The sequence below is a fragment of the Ochotona princeps genome, chromosome 3 (genome assembly GCF_030435755.1).
Source record: "Ochotona princeps isolate mOchPri1 chromosome 3, mOchPri1.hap1, whole genome shotgun sequence".
NCBI classification, from domain to species: domain Eukaryota; kingdom Metazoa; phylum Chordata; class Mammalia; order Lagomorpha; family Ochotonidae; genus Ochotona; species Ochotona princeps.
The window spans coordinates 92,422,660-92,435,910 of NC_080834.1; the positions used below are offsets into that span (position 1 = coordinate 92,422,660).

Genomic DNA, 13,251 nt, shown 5'->3' on the forward strand with positions numbered 1-13,251 from the left:
AGGCCTCCGTTCCATCTCCTGTCCTTGACGCTCAAGAATATGCTGTGTTAATTGCTGTAGTTTTTAGTGTCATATGGTGGGGGGCAAAGAGGGGGCACATTGCTATCTTGGCAGGAAGGTGGTGATCTGTTTCTTCTGACTTGGCGTTTTTAGGGTCTGGATTTTGTAAGCTTGGGCTTTGTCTTGCAGACAGGATGTCAGAATGTCCCTTCTGATCTCTGTGTCACTGTGAGTTCTCCCTCTTTCTCTTTGGTCAGTGTAGAGTGGTGGCTGGTGTACTGAGGAGGTGTAGGGTAGTGGCTGGTGTCTTGATGAGGCATAGGGTGGTGGCTGGCGACCTGGGGAGGCATGGGGTGGTGGCTTGTGTTCTGGAGAGGCGAGGGGTGGTGGTGTCCTCAGGAAATGAGGAGTGGTGGTGTCCTCAGGAAGTGAGGGGTTGTGGTATACTGAGGAAGCGTGGAATGGTGGTGTCTTGGGGAGGTGTGGGGTTATGGTGTCCTGCGGAGGCATGGAGTGGTGGTGTCTGGGATTGTGGTGTCCTGGGGAGGTGAGGGGTGGTGGTGTCCTGGGGAGGCGTGAAGTGGTGGTGTCTTGGGAAGGTGTGGGGTTGTGGTATCCTGGGGAGGCGAGGGGTGGTGGCGTTCTGGGGAGGTGAGGGGTGGTGGTGTCCTGGGGAGGTGAGGGGTGGTGGTGTCCTGGGGAGGTGTGGGGTGGTGGCTCATGACCTGGGGAAGAGAATGTATTCGTCACCAGGTGCAGGCAGAGCCATGTCCTATATGCTGCAAGGTTTCACAGTTTTCTCGTTTGTGGGAGCTAAAACTAGAATGGATGGATCAAATGTATTCACCCAGCTGAGTGCTGGGCAGCTGCCAAAATGAGTGCATGAAGGCTGTGTGCCATGGTTGGCAAAACTGAGTGGTCACCTCCAGGGAGACATGCGTACCCCGGTGCCAACCATTGTAAGGAAACCAAGGGAAGGATGATCACCAAAGCCAGCATGGTGGGATTGAGGGGGTACCATGGGTCCTAGGTCACAGACCTGGAGAGTAGCCATGCCTCATTTTCCCACATGGGGTTTATGGGCATGAGTGTATGTGTTCTGGTGTGGGTAATCTGTGTCTTGGGATTTTAAAATTTTATTTCTAAAATAGGAAAGGGACAACAGAAAGAAAAAAAGTGTGTTTTGTTGTTGATGTTGTTAAACACTAGGCCCATGCCCCAAGTGGAGGCTAAGAGTTCCTTGTTGCTGGATCATCCTACAAGGGACAGCTCTGGCTTGAGTTTGCTTGGAGGATCTGGGATTTTCCTCTGCCCTGGGCCTTGGCTCATTGTTTTCTGCACAGGGCTGGCTCCCAGGGCCTAGTCCCTGGAGAACTGCAGGGCTCAAGCAAGTAGGAACTCCACAGAGTGCATTTCCTCTCTGCTGGGGAAGGAGAGAGCCTGGGCTTGGCTGGCAGCTAGCTGGAAGACCCAGCTCACATAACAGGAAATTCTTGCCTGGCTCTGAGGGTGCTGATAAGTCCTGGGACCTTACATAATCCTCTCACTGCTGTCCCAGAGTCACTGCCTCAGCTTTGGCCTCTGCAGCTGGGGTGGGAGGGGGAGGGTGTGGGCAAACACCTGTTACCTAACTACAGCAGACTGCCCCCAACCTCATTCTCTCACTTTGTGCAAGGTGTATCTTTTTTTTTTTTTAAAGATTTATTTACTTTTATTGGAAAGGCAGATTACAGAGAGGAGGAGAGACAGAGAGGAAGATCTTCCTTCCAATGGTTTACTCCCCAAGTGACCACAAAGGCTGGAGCTGAGCCAATCCGAAGTCAGGAGCCAGGAGCTCTTCTGGGTCTCCCAGGCAGGTGCAGGATCCCAAGGCTTTGGGCTGTCCTCGACTGCTTTCCCAGGCCACAAGCAGGGAGCTGGATGGGAATGGAGCCGCCGGGATTAGAACCAGCGCCCATATGGGATCCCAGAGTTTGCAAGGCGAGGACTTAAGCCACTATGCTATCGTGCCGGACCCGCCAGGTGTATCTTATACTGGGGTCATTGATTTGGCAAAGGGGAGTGTGATCCTAGGAACATGAAGAATCCCAAGTCTTAGGTGCTGGTCCCAGTGCTGTCCACATGTCCCAGAGCTAGCTCCTTCCACTCCTCGCTCCCCCGGCCGTGGCAGAAATGACCACAGCTGTCTCCTAACCCCCACTGTCTCTCCTTGGTCGTGGAGGTTGCTGGTCGGCTGTGGAGGCCTGATGTCCCAGTGACACTGAGCCTGGGTTAATCAGGAGAGGCCAGGTAGAGTGGTGATACCTTCAACTACACAGCTTGGAATCTTCTCAGGAAACCTAGCGGAAAGCTGGAAGTATCATCACTCTCCATTTAAGCAGTATTGTCTGGCGTTTATCTTTTCTGTAGGCATAGAGTTTTATAAACAGGGTGACTTTCATCAGTTTAATGGTCTGAGCTTCCCACAAAAGAAATCTCTATAGCATTTTAGATTGGAAATGCAATTCTCAAAAAAAGAGAACTGGCTGGTAGGGCCCAAACCATGCTGTTTGCTGGACCGGCCAGAGCACTCAAAGCCCGTAGAACAGCTTCTGCATACCCCCAAAATGCCATCTCACGCTGGGGCTGGGAGCACCCTGCTGGCCAGGGGCACACCAGTGGAGTGAGATTTGCCTTCTTCCATTAGAAAACCAGGCCCGCTGCTGTAGAACTCCCTCATCTTTGGGGTGGGAGGCCAGCTTAGGGGATGAGGGCTGGTTTGGGGGGCGGGGCAGGAGAAAGGCTGGGAATAGAAGGTGCAGGGACACATAAAGTTGGCCGCTTTCTGGAGCAGGACTCTCAGCCCTCGTCTCCCTGGACTCAGCCATCACAGCGCGCGGGGGATCCGTTGCCGAGCCCCCCTGTTCTGACTGCTGACCATTTGCTACCACCCTGAGATCCCTGGCAGAGCTGCCCGCCGGGGTTGGCAGCAAAGTGGTATCCCAGCATGGGGATGAGTGAAGTAGATGGCTGTTTTGTTATTATTATTGTTGTTTATTATAAATGGGGTCTAATAGCATCTAGAAAAGGAAAGCAACATTTGAAATCATCATAAAACAATACAAAAGCAGATCTGACTGATTAAGTAAGTGAATCTGTTCTCTCTATTTTCTAAGTTTTATTTATTTTTATTGGAATGGTAGATATACAGAGACAGAGAGAACAGATCTTCCATCCTCTGGTTCACTCCCCAAGTGGCTGTAATGGCTGAGCTGATTTCTGAAACTAGTGGCTACTATCAGGTGTGCTGCCTGGGTTCCAAGACCCAAGGGCATGATCCATTCTCCACTGCTTCCTCGGATCACAAGCAGGGAGCTGGATGGGAAATGGAGCAGCTGCAATAGGAACCGGTACCCATATGGGATCCTGGTGCTTGCGCGGGGAGGATTAACAATTGAACCATCACGCTGGCCCCCTATGAGCCTGTTCTTAATGTGGAAAGGAAATAACAGGAATAGATATGGATTTCCTCCCTCCCCACCCCCCCAACACCCACATTTATGTCTTTTTTTATCATCACTTGTCCCACGGTGACTGCTCTTCAAAAGGGAGCTTTTTATTTCATGTTTACGACTGGCTCCCTCTATTGTGTGCCTTGAATGTTACAACCTTGGGCAGGGGTGAGGAAGAAATAATACTCAGTGTCCACTTGATGAATAGTTTTTACAATTTTCCCCTCCAAACCTACCCTGAGCCATCTGTGTTTTCTGGAAAATGATGCTGGAGCTGCCTCTTCATAGTGAGCTAAGACCCCTGGGCTGGATCTTTGGTGGCAAAGCGTTCAAATTGGGATGGTCAAAAGGAGAGAAGAGTCAAGAATCTTTTTCTGTGAACAGACAACTGTAATTTTGCAAATATGTTCCATTTAGAATTTGTTTCTGATTTGGAACCACCTGGGGACAAGAAGTGGCCACCACAGGCAGAAAGGACTGGGAGACCAAAGCTAGAGGTGCACCAATTCAGGATTACATGGTGTGACTTCCTAAGTTCTTAGGGACAGAAGCTTGTCTTGAGGGTGATGACCAGATATAAAAATCCCTTGCACCCAGGACAGGTGGGTGAGTTATGGATGGTAGCCAGAAAGTTAAACCTGTGGCCAATGGAAGTTACCCAGATTTTCTCAAGAACTGCAGCTGACATTCCGGATGTCTGTGACGGTCTGAGAGCCTTGCTACTCTGTCTCAGTGATTTTGGGTATCGCATGTTTCGGAGGGTGAGTGCCCAGGGTCTCCTAGCCGTGTTTGCGAACAAGATGGTTGCATTTGTTTTCAGCTGGATTCCTGCAGCTTCCTCGTCAGCGCTTTAAAGCGGAGTGGAGAGCTATTGGGCCGTCCTAGGTGTAACCTACAAAAACAATACAGGTGTGTCAACAGGGAGAAAAGCAGCCTGATGCAAAGCAAAGAGCATAGGTTATCCGTGGGAACAAATGACGCACAGGCCGCTTCGCAGGTCACTGGATTCTCAGATCCTCCATGGTTCCATCTGCAAGTGGGGACCATGATGCAGTGTGAAGTGACACACGTGGAAGTTTCTGGTATGAAACCTCTTGGGAAAGACTGCTTCTCCCTCCCTGCCTGCCTTCTCCTCCTAAGGCCTCTGTTTTCTGTGCCTGCCTTTTCTTCAGGATTCCTCCTGCCCTGCCCTAACCCCAACTGCTCTGCTCACGGTTGCCGGTTAGCATACAGGACACCAGTTAAATCAAAGTTAAGACAAATAATATGTATTATTTTTGTACAGTGAGTTAGTCCCCAATATGGCACAGGACATACGTGTGCTAGTAATTATTTGCTGTGTATCTGAAGCTTAATTTTTTATGCATGTTACTATACTCATTTCTTTTTTTTTGTTTGTTTGTTTCTTTTAAAGGTTTATTTATTTTTATTTAAAAGGGAGAGTTACAGAGAGAGAAGGAAAGATACAGAAAAAGGTCTTCCATCTGCTGCTTCACTCCCCAAATGGCCACAACAGTCAGAGCTGAGCCATCTGAAGCCAGGAACCAAGAGTCAGGAGCTTCCTCAGGGTCTCCTACATAGGTACAGTGGCCCGAGAAATTGGGCCATCTTTCTCTGCTTTTCCAGGCAATGAGCAGGGAGCTGGAGTGGAAGTGGGACTTTCCAGACTCAATTCAGTCCTCAGGATGCAGGCACCACAGGTAGAAGCTTAGCTTGCTATGCCATGACACCAGCCCAATGACCCCTCAAATTTAAGACGGTGTCCTATTTGCTTGGCTGCCCCAACTCTACCCATGATTTTGAAACTTCCTCTTTAGCAGAAGCCAGTGATCTGACATTCCTGCAGACCCTGAGCGAGCACAAGCCCAGGACACAGAAGAATTGCTGTGGGGGCTGGGCGTGAGGGCTGAGGCAACTCTGAGTCTCCAGGGAGTACAGCCTGAGCTGCACCGATCTGCAGGGACTGGGAAGCCATGTGGTGGCATGGTCTCGGGGCGCGGAGACCTCCGGGGCTAGCCACAGGGCTCCTGTTGACTCTGAAATGAGTGAGTAAGAAAGAGGGAGTATATGTTTATGTTGGGCAGCTGGGACTGCAGCCCACGGTCATGGTCACTTTGTCCTGGTGCTGGCCTCCTGAGGAGCCTCTGAATGGGCGCTTTGTGGGCTGAGGGCATGGGCTTCCAGTTTTATCCTCTGGGGTGGAGGTGGGGGGCTCTTTAGGCCCTGTGTGCTGGAAGGAACTCAGGCCTCCTCTGAGCTGGAAGCAGCCAGGCTCCTTCTGGCAGCTGCTGATACCGCACCACCAGGCAGAAATGGGCTCTTGTGTTCAGTATTTCAATAGTGTCTGTTCTTCCACCTTCTAGGTCATGTGGGCTTCATTCATTCATTCATTCATGTATTATTATTATTATTATTTTATTGGCAGTGTTGTGCCAGCCTGGTTTCCTTTCAGATGCTTGCAGTGAATGTGTTCATCCAGGGTGCATGGACTGTGCAGGCCGCTGGGTGGGTGTGTGCTATCAGGAGAGTACTGAGGAGGAAGTGAAGACTAGCACTTGGCAAGGGAGAAGATGGACAGACACCTGCGTGACCTCCGGCAAGTCTGGGCGGCCTGCCTGGAGCTGTCACTCTGTAGAGCAGTCCACATGGCAGAGTGGACAGGTGTTCAGTGAGACAGGGTGCATGACAGCGCCCGCTGCAACCGTGGTGGTGTGATCCGAGTCCCAGGGCACCATTCCTTGGTCTTGTGACCTCTAGGGATGTCATTTTACTACAGAGCCTCAATTTCCTTGCACGCACACCAAAGACCCCAAGCACTTGGCAACCCCCTGAGGATCCCCGAGCACTTGGCATCTCCACTGCGAGTCCCCCTGCCTTCTGGATACCTGGCTCCCTCCCTGGGTTTGCAGACTTCCTCTGTGCTGGGAGAGTGAAGGGCTGCAGCCCAACTCCCCTGAAGGATTCAGTATCTGCATGGGCCCTCTAGATCCTTACAGTTTTAGGAGTTTACAGAGCAGATATGGCGTTACAAGGAGGAAATGACAAGTTCACAACCCTACAAAGCAACCGTAAAATCGCAAGAGAATATTAGGAAATGAGAGCTCTGTGGTGGGAAGGAGTGTGAAGGCCACAGAAGAGGCAATGGAGGAGCAGAGACTTCTGCTTTCTGCTCCTATGGGGGTGTCTTGGTCCCTGTCACCCTGTGCAGAGAGTGAGTTTCTTGCCATGCTACTTGCTTCCAGATGCCAAGCCATGGCTCTGGCCTCGATCACCACTGAGACTTCTGGCCCACACAGATGTTTATCTCATCCCTGTGTCTTTGCCTCTACTGTCCCTCACCTTGGAGTAAAAATAAATTTATATATATATATATAATTCTCATTAGGCATTCAAATAGCTGGAGGGTTTTTAAAAAAGATTTCTGTACATGTAGCATTGTATTTGTGTGTGAGAGAGAATGTATCCTCTGTATGCCCTTGATTTATTTATTTTACTTTGAAAGAGTTACAGAGAGAGAGAGGAAGAGACACGGAGAGAGGGTTCATTCCCAAAATGGCTGCAATAGCCAGAGCTGGGCTAGGCCAAGTCAATAGCCTAGAACTCCATCTGGGTCTCCCACTTGGATACAGGGGTTCAAGGACTTGGACCATCTTTCACTGCTTTCCCAGGCCATAAGCTGGGAGCTGGATCAGAAAGTGGAGCTGCTGGGATACACAATGACACACATATGTGATTCCAGATACAGTAGGCAGAGACTAACCTGTTCCAACACCATGCCAGTCCTTGGGTTTCTTTTATTTATTTGCTTGGTGTGTTAAAGGTTTATTTATTTTGCAGAGAAAGAGAGGTTAATGTATCTTCCATTCACTTGTTCACTCCCCAAATGGCTGCAACAGCCTAAACTAGGCCAGGTTGTAGCTAGAAGCCAAGAATTCCATCTGGGTCTCCCACATGCATGGCAGGAGCCGAAGTGCCATTTCCAATGCAGTAGTACGGAGGAGGATTGAAAGTGGAGTAGCTGGGACTCAAACTGGTGCTTACATGGGAAGTTGGCATTGCAGACAGAGGCTTAACCCTTTGAGCCACAGTGCTGACCCTACAAGATTTTTGTTTGTGTTTTTGTCATTTAACAGTGTATCTGACCGGCCTTTTACCCAACTCAACCTTCCTTTGTTAAACATGGATGGTTTCCTGGGTGATTTTTTTGTTTTTGTTTTTGTTTTTGTTTTACTTTTTACTAAACTTCTGACATAAAACAAAAGTAGACAGGATCCTGTAATATTCTGGGTATTTCAATAAGGAGGTTTAATAATTTCCAGATCTTAGCTGATTCTTTCCTTTTCCTTGCTTTGCGTTTTTGAGAGGCAGAAAGAAAAACAGACAGAACTTTTATTTGCTGGTCCACTTCCCAAATGCCTAAAGCTAGGAACTCAATCCAGGTCTCCCACAAGGGTGGCAGGGGCTCACCTGTTGCTTCCTGGAGCTATCAGGGAGATGGAATCCGGAGTGGAACCAGGACTCAAGCCCAGGCCCTCTGGTCCAGGCTAGAGGAATCTAATTCCTGATCCAAATGCCCACCCCTCCCTTAGCCAGTCTTGACTATCTTGGCTCTTAATCTTCTTTTCCTCTTTCCCCACAGGGAAGCAGTCCCAAACAACCCACCACTAAATCTGTCAAGATCATTTTTTTGTTGTCGTTATCCTTTTCAAAAACAAGCCTGCCCTCACTCGGTTAAATTGGACTGATGGTGCCCCTTGGTCTTTGAGCGCCATAGTCTGAAACTGATTGGTTTGAAGGAGGCACCCCCCACACCCTGCCAAACAGCACCCTGAATGTCCCTCTAGACTATCTCACATCGAGAGGTCCCCACACAGAATTCTGGGTCCCTGTTCACCAGGCATGAACGAGTTTGCTTGGTCAAAGCACCCTACCTTCAGTAACACTACCATCACTTCAGGATGTGTGAGCGGAGAGCCTGAAGACAAAACGTACTAGAGTCTCTTTTTTCCTCTCACCTCCCAGAATTAATTTCTTGCGGTTTTTGTTTAGAAAAAGTCAACCAAGGTTGAGCCTGTCGGTTTCTATTGAATGAGAGAAAAACCATAGCATCATTTTAGTGGTTCCTCCGCTCCCTGGAGTTTTAGAAATCTGGGCTATTTCTGCACAACCAGGAGGCGAGCTTTAGTCTCTGCAGAAATCCTTCATAGTAGGGGAGGGATGCTGCTGTCCCTGGTAGAGATGAGAAATCTACATGAAGTTAGTGGTTTTGAAGGTCTCAGTAAGAAAACACATTTGAACTGGGGAAGCTCTTGGCAGAAGCACCTGCGTGAGGCTCTGTTGCCAGCCGATGGCTGAGCCCTTGGGTAAGCTGGGAAGGAGGGACTGGGGGACAGGTGGTCTAGGGGAGACTACAGCGGATGGGAGTACTCAGGCTGAGCAGGGAGAGCCAGTTTGAACATGGGAGGGGCTTTCCGTGTCTGCAAGTGCAGCTGATTTCAGTTTGTCCATCTACCTGTACCTCATAGGCATGTTAGCATCCCCGAGTCAATCCCAGATGACTACTGGTGGCTCCTGGAAAACTAGGAGAGGGACAGGGCAAATGGAGGACAGGCAGTCACATGCTATCTGTGCTACATAGGGTGGCAGCCAGCCTGCAAGAGATGCTTGCTAAACGGATGTCCACTTCCTCAGCTGGATGCAGGCCAGCCACTGAGTGCTTGGTCCTCTCCGAGAACTAACTTTCACTTAATGTTTCTTTAAAATAGCCCGTAGTATGCTTGCCAGCCTCAGTTTTTCTTGGACTGCACCACAGGCTCAAGAGCCTTGTGGAATTTGGAAGCCCAGGACATGGTCCCTGCTTTTGCAGAGAGTGATGGAGACAGGGCAGGTGTCACATAGTGGCCGCACAGGTGCTGCGGATGCTGCTGTGCTGTACTGTGGGTATGGCTCATCCCTCTTCAGTGTCTTGGATGGGAAGCTTGGACCTGAATGGAGAGTTGAGAGGTGCGGGGACTTACAGAGATAGGCCTTTAGTGAGTGGTTGAGGATGCTGCTTGTGGAGGAATTAAGCCGGTCCTCCCGGGGTGCTTTGGTTTGTCCTCGCAGGGGTCCACCAAGCCCAGCCCTTCCCTCTGTCTGGAGATGTGAGTACTTTTTCCCACATGCTCTTGGTATGTGAACGTGGTGAGCCACTGGGACACCGAGCCTCAGACTTGGAATCTCTAGCACTTTCAGCTTGGTAAGCTTCTTTTCTTTGTAAAATTCCTCAGTCCTGGTTGATTTGTTATGACACTGGAAAGCCAACTAATATATATGATACACCAGGGCGGAGTTGCTGTTGAGAGATGCCCCTTGGGTGAACATGAAGATGGTCTGCTGTGGCCATGGCCAAACCTGCTGAGTGGTCCACCATGCCTCCGTTGGAAGTGAGCCACAGGCTCCTGTCTTCCCTTGGGAGGTGATGGGATTTTCTCTGCTCCAGGTGAGGCCTCTGATAAATGCCCCTTGAGTGCACCGAGCTCTGTGCCTAAGAGAAAGCGCACTTCGTGGGCACTTGGTGGCAGCATGGCCACACAGTCCACAGAGATGGGACCCTGCCCCCGGGAGGCTTGCAGCCTGACTGGTGGGACATGGGCCTGGGTCGGTGCTACAGGTGAGACCCACTGAAGGATGAAGGGTGAGGTGCACTCTCATTTATGCCTAGCTACAACCTACTCCTTTTGCCAAGTGAACATCTTATCAACAGAAGCTCATTTGCAATCCAGACAGGGAATAAAGAAGCTCACCTGTGAAGGATTCCTGGGGCAGAGGACAAGCTGGCATGCTCTGATTGCCATGGTGCATGCATGGCGGGAGACCTTCTGTGTCAGACAGCTTGGAGTTACATGTGACCAGCACCACCCAAGGGACGTTTCTATGGGGCTCCATGGCGATCACGGGTACACATTTAGTTGCATACTTGTATTTCTGCAGGTGGCTGTGTGATGTTTTTATTGGACATATCCAGTGCTTAAATGAGCTTGTATTTGAATGAGCATCTGTCTCCTACTGCAATGGATGCCTTAAAATTTTTTTGATAGTGAGGGAGAGAAAGAACACACATTTCCGCTGATTCACTCCTCTAATACCTTCAATAGCCAGAGCTGTTGTAAGGCCGAAACTCAATCCCATATGGGTGGTAGGGCTGGGTGTGCAGTAACAGGAAGCTGAAGTTAGGAAGGGAAAGTGGAGATTACCTCCAGATACCCCCTGTGGGACATGGACTTCTTCACTGATGGGCCAAACCTTTGGTTCTTGGTGACATTCTACAGTGACTCAGTCCCTGAGAGCTTCCCTTTGAAGGTGCTAGAGTTAATCCCCAACAGCAAGAAGCTGCTGGCAGGGATATTTTGACCCAGGAGGCAGGCCTTTTCAGCCGTCACTGTCTGTGGGAGACTTCGCGGTCACTGTTTGTGGAAGAGGACACTCCTCTGGGAAGCCAGAATTGCCTAGAGTGGATGTTCACAGGCTATGAATTTGGAACCATAAAGTGGGTGGCATCATCCTAGCCCTGTACTCAGGTTGACAATGAAGGAGAATGTCACGTTCCTTACACTGGCATAAAGCTGGCAGAGAGTCTGGAAGCTAGTAAAGACTTAAGGATGAATTCTTGGATTCAGGAGTTGCCCAAGCGGAGGAGGGGCGGCCCCATCTCTTCAGCCTATGTCACCTCATCCTGATGCTTATCGGGTTGGGGGACATGCCGATGGTGCTCTTTAAGCTGTTTTGCCCCACTCTGTAAAGTGGCTAGTTATCACTGGCAATTTAAAGTTATATGTGTACATATTTGATGTAATTTTAAATACACACATATCACACACTAACTTCAGACTCACTAGCCAGTGAGCATTAAGGCCAAGCACAATGCTGGTACAGAAGTGTGCTTTGGAAGGAAACTAAGAGACCCATCCTTTATTGGAGCCGGCCTTGCTGCTGCCTGCTTGGCAAAGCAGTAGAGACCTTGTTGGTGATACTACATGGTATCCCCTTAGCTAACCCTAGAGATAGGGAGAGCTAGGTATCTCCTGGGTAATTAAATATTTCCCCTGTGTGACTAATGAGATGTCCTTTGCCTGATTTAGCTAATAGGAACCCTACAGCCAAACCTGAGGTGCCACTGTGGCAAGCTTTGGGTAGTCAGAATGCATGTTAGTGTCTTTGTTGTTTAAGACCAGTTCCTTCCGGAACCCCAGGAGGGGTGAGATTTGAAGGAAGAAAGGAATTGAGGAGTGTTTCATCTGAATCACCATGCCACCTAGGTCCTCTGGGCCCCTTCCTTGAGGTCAGATAAGGTAAATCTCTTGGCAAACAGGCCTTGGTAGGACCGCCCACATATCTACAAGTTCCTCAACTTAGAATGTACTGTGTCCCGATAAACCCATCAGGAGCTGAAAATATTGTGAAATCAAAAAGGCATTTGGCACACCCAGCCTCCCAAACATCATAGCTTGGCAACACAGAGCTCCTCGTGACTTCAGGGCTGACTGAGCATGTGCACCCTGTTTTGTGACATTTTGTTTGCCCAGGAAAAGATCACAGTCAAAACCTAGTTGCTACCAAATGCATTTCACTTATGCACCTGGTGAAGCTGGGAAACGAGATCATTAAGTCAGAGACCGTCTGCTCTCTAAAGTTCAATTCTTGAGACCAGTAGCTTACATTTAGGGTCTGATAAGGTGTCACATTCTCGAGGAGAATTTATTCTCTAGCTGTCATCACAATAAAACACCTGCTACTCCTGTGACCGGCTAAGTTAGCGTGTAGAGTTCTTTCAAAGCTGCATCACATGGTGTATCTGGACTTGTCATGTGGTGAAAGCACACAGGATATTCTGGGCCATCCTTGGGCTGGGATCAGGCTTGGTCTAGACTTTGAAAGTGAAGAGGAGGTGTAACCTGCCTCTGTGAATGAATCTCGGCAGGTGTCAGTGACTATGCCCCTGCAGCAGCAAACACCAGCTGTGCAGCTTGAAAGCAGAGGCTTGTTCCCCACAGTGCTAGAGATTCAGATGTCCAAATGCCACGTGCTGTCCATTGTATCATCATATGACAGAGAGGGTAGGGGCAGGGGACAAGCTCTCTTTGCCTCTTTTTTTTTAGTTTTTTTTTTTTTTTAAGATTTATTTACTTTTATTGGAAAGGCAGTTGTACAGAGAGGAGGAGAGACAGAGAGGAAGATCTTTCTTCCAATGATTCACTTCCCCAGTGACCGCAATGGCTGGTGCTGCGCCGATCAGGAGCCAGGAACTTCTTTCCGGATCTCCCACGAGGGTACATGGTCCCAAGGCTTTTGGGCCGTCCTCGACTGCTTTCCCAGGCCACAAGCAGGGAGCTGAATGGAAAGTGGAGCTGCTGGGATTAGAACTGGCGTCCATATGGGATCCCAGCGTTCAAGGCAAGGACCTTAACCATTACGCTATTGTGCTGGGCCCTTAAGTTTTTTTAAGTTTCCAATGTTGTTTACATAGTTGAGAAAGATGTATGCTCATGAGGATCACTGAATAGGGTGGGGAAGGTTAAGGCTTGAGGGAAGGTCAGGAGAAAAAGGAAAAAGAAAATTGGAAGCATTTGTCCCACCCACCTTCTCCACTTGCCTGCTTTTGAACATCAAGGAAAACATGACTTTGCTTTCCTGTTCCATGATACACAAGACGAATGTGGAAAGCCCTATGGCAAAAGAGCAGAAACTATGGCCAGAGTGGAAGTGAGTGGAGTAGTCACCT

At 49.4% G+C, this 13,251-nt stretch overlaps 1 protein-coding gene across 3 annotated transcripts in view; it reads left to right on the forward strand.

Annotated features, from left to right (window-relative positions):
• The window catches only part of XXYLT1 (xyloside xylosyltransferase 1), a 156,159-nt gene that overhangs the window by 82,521 nt on the left and 60,387 nt on the right, over nt 1–13,251 (forward strand). The window lies entirely within an intron of this gene.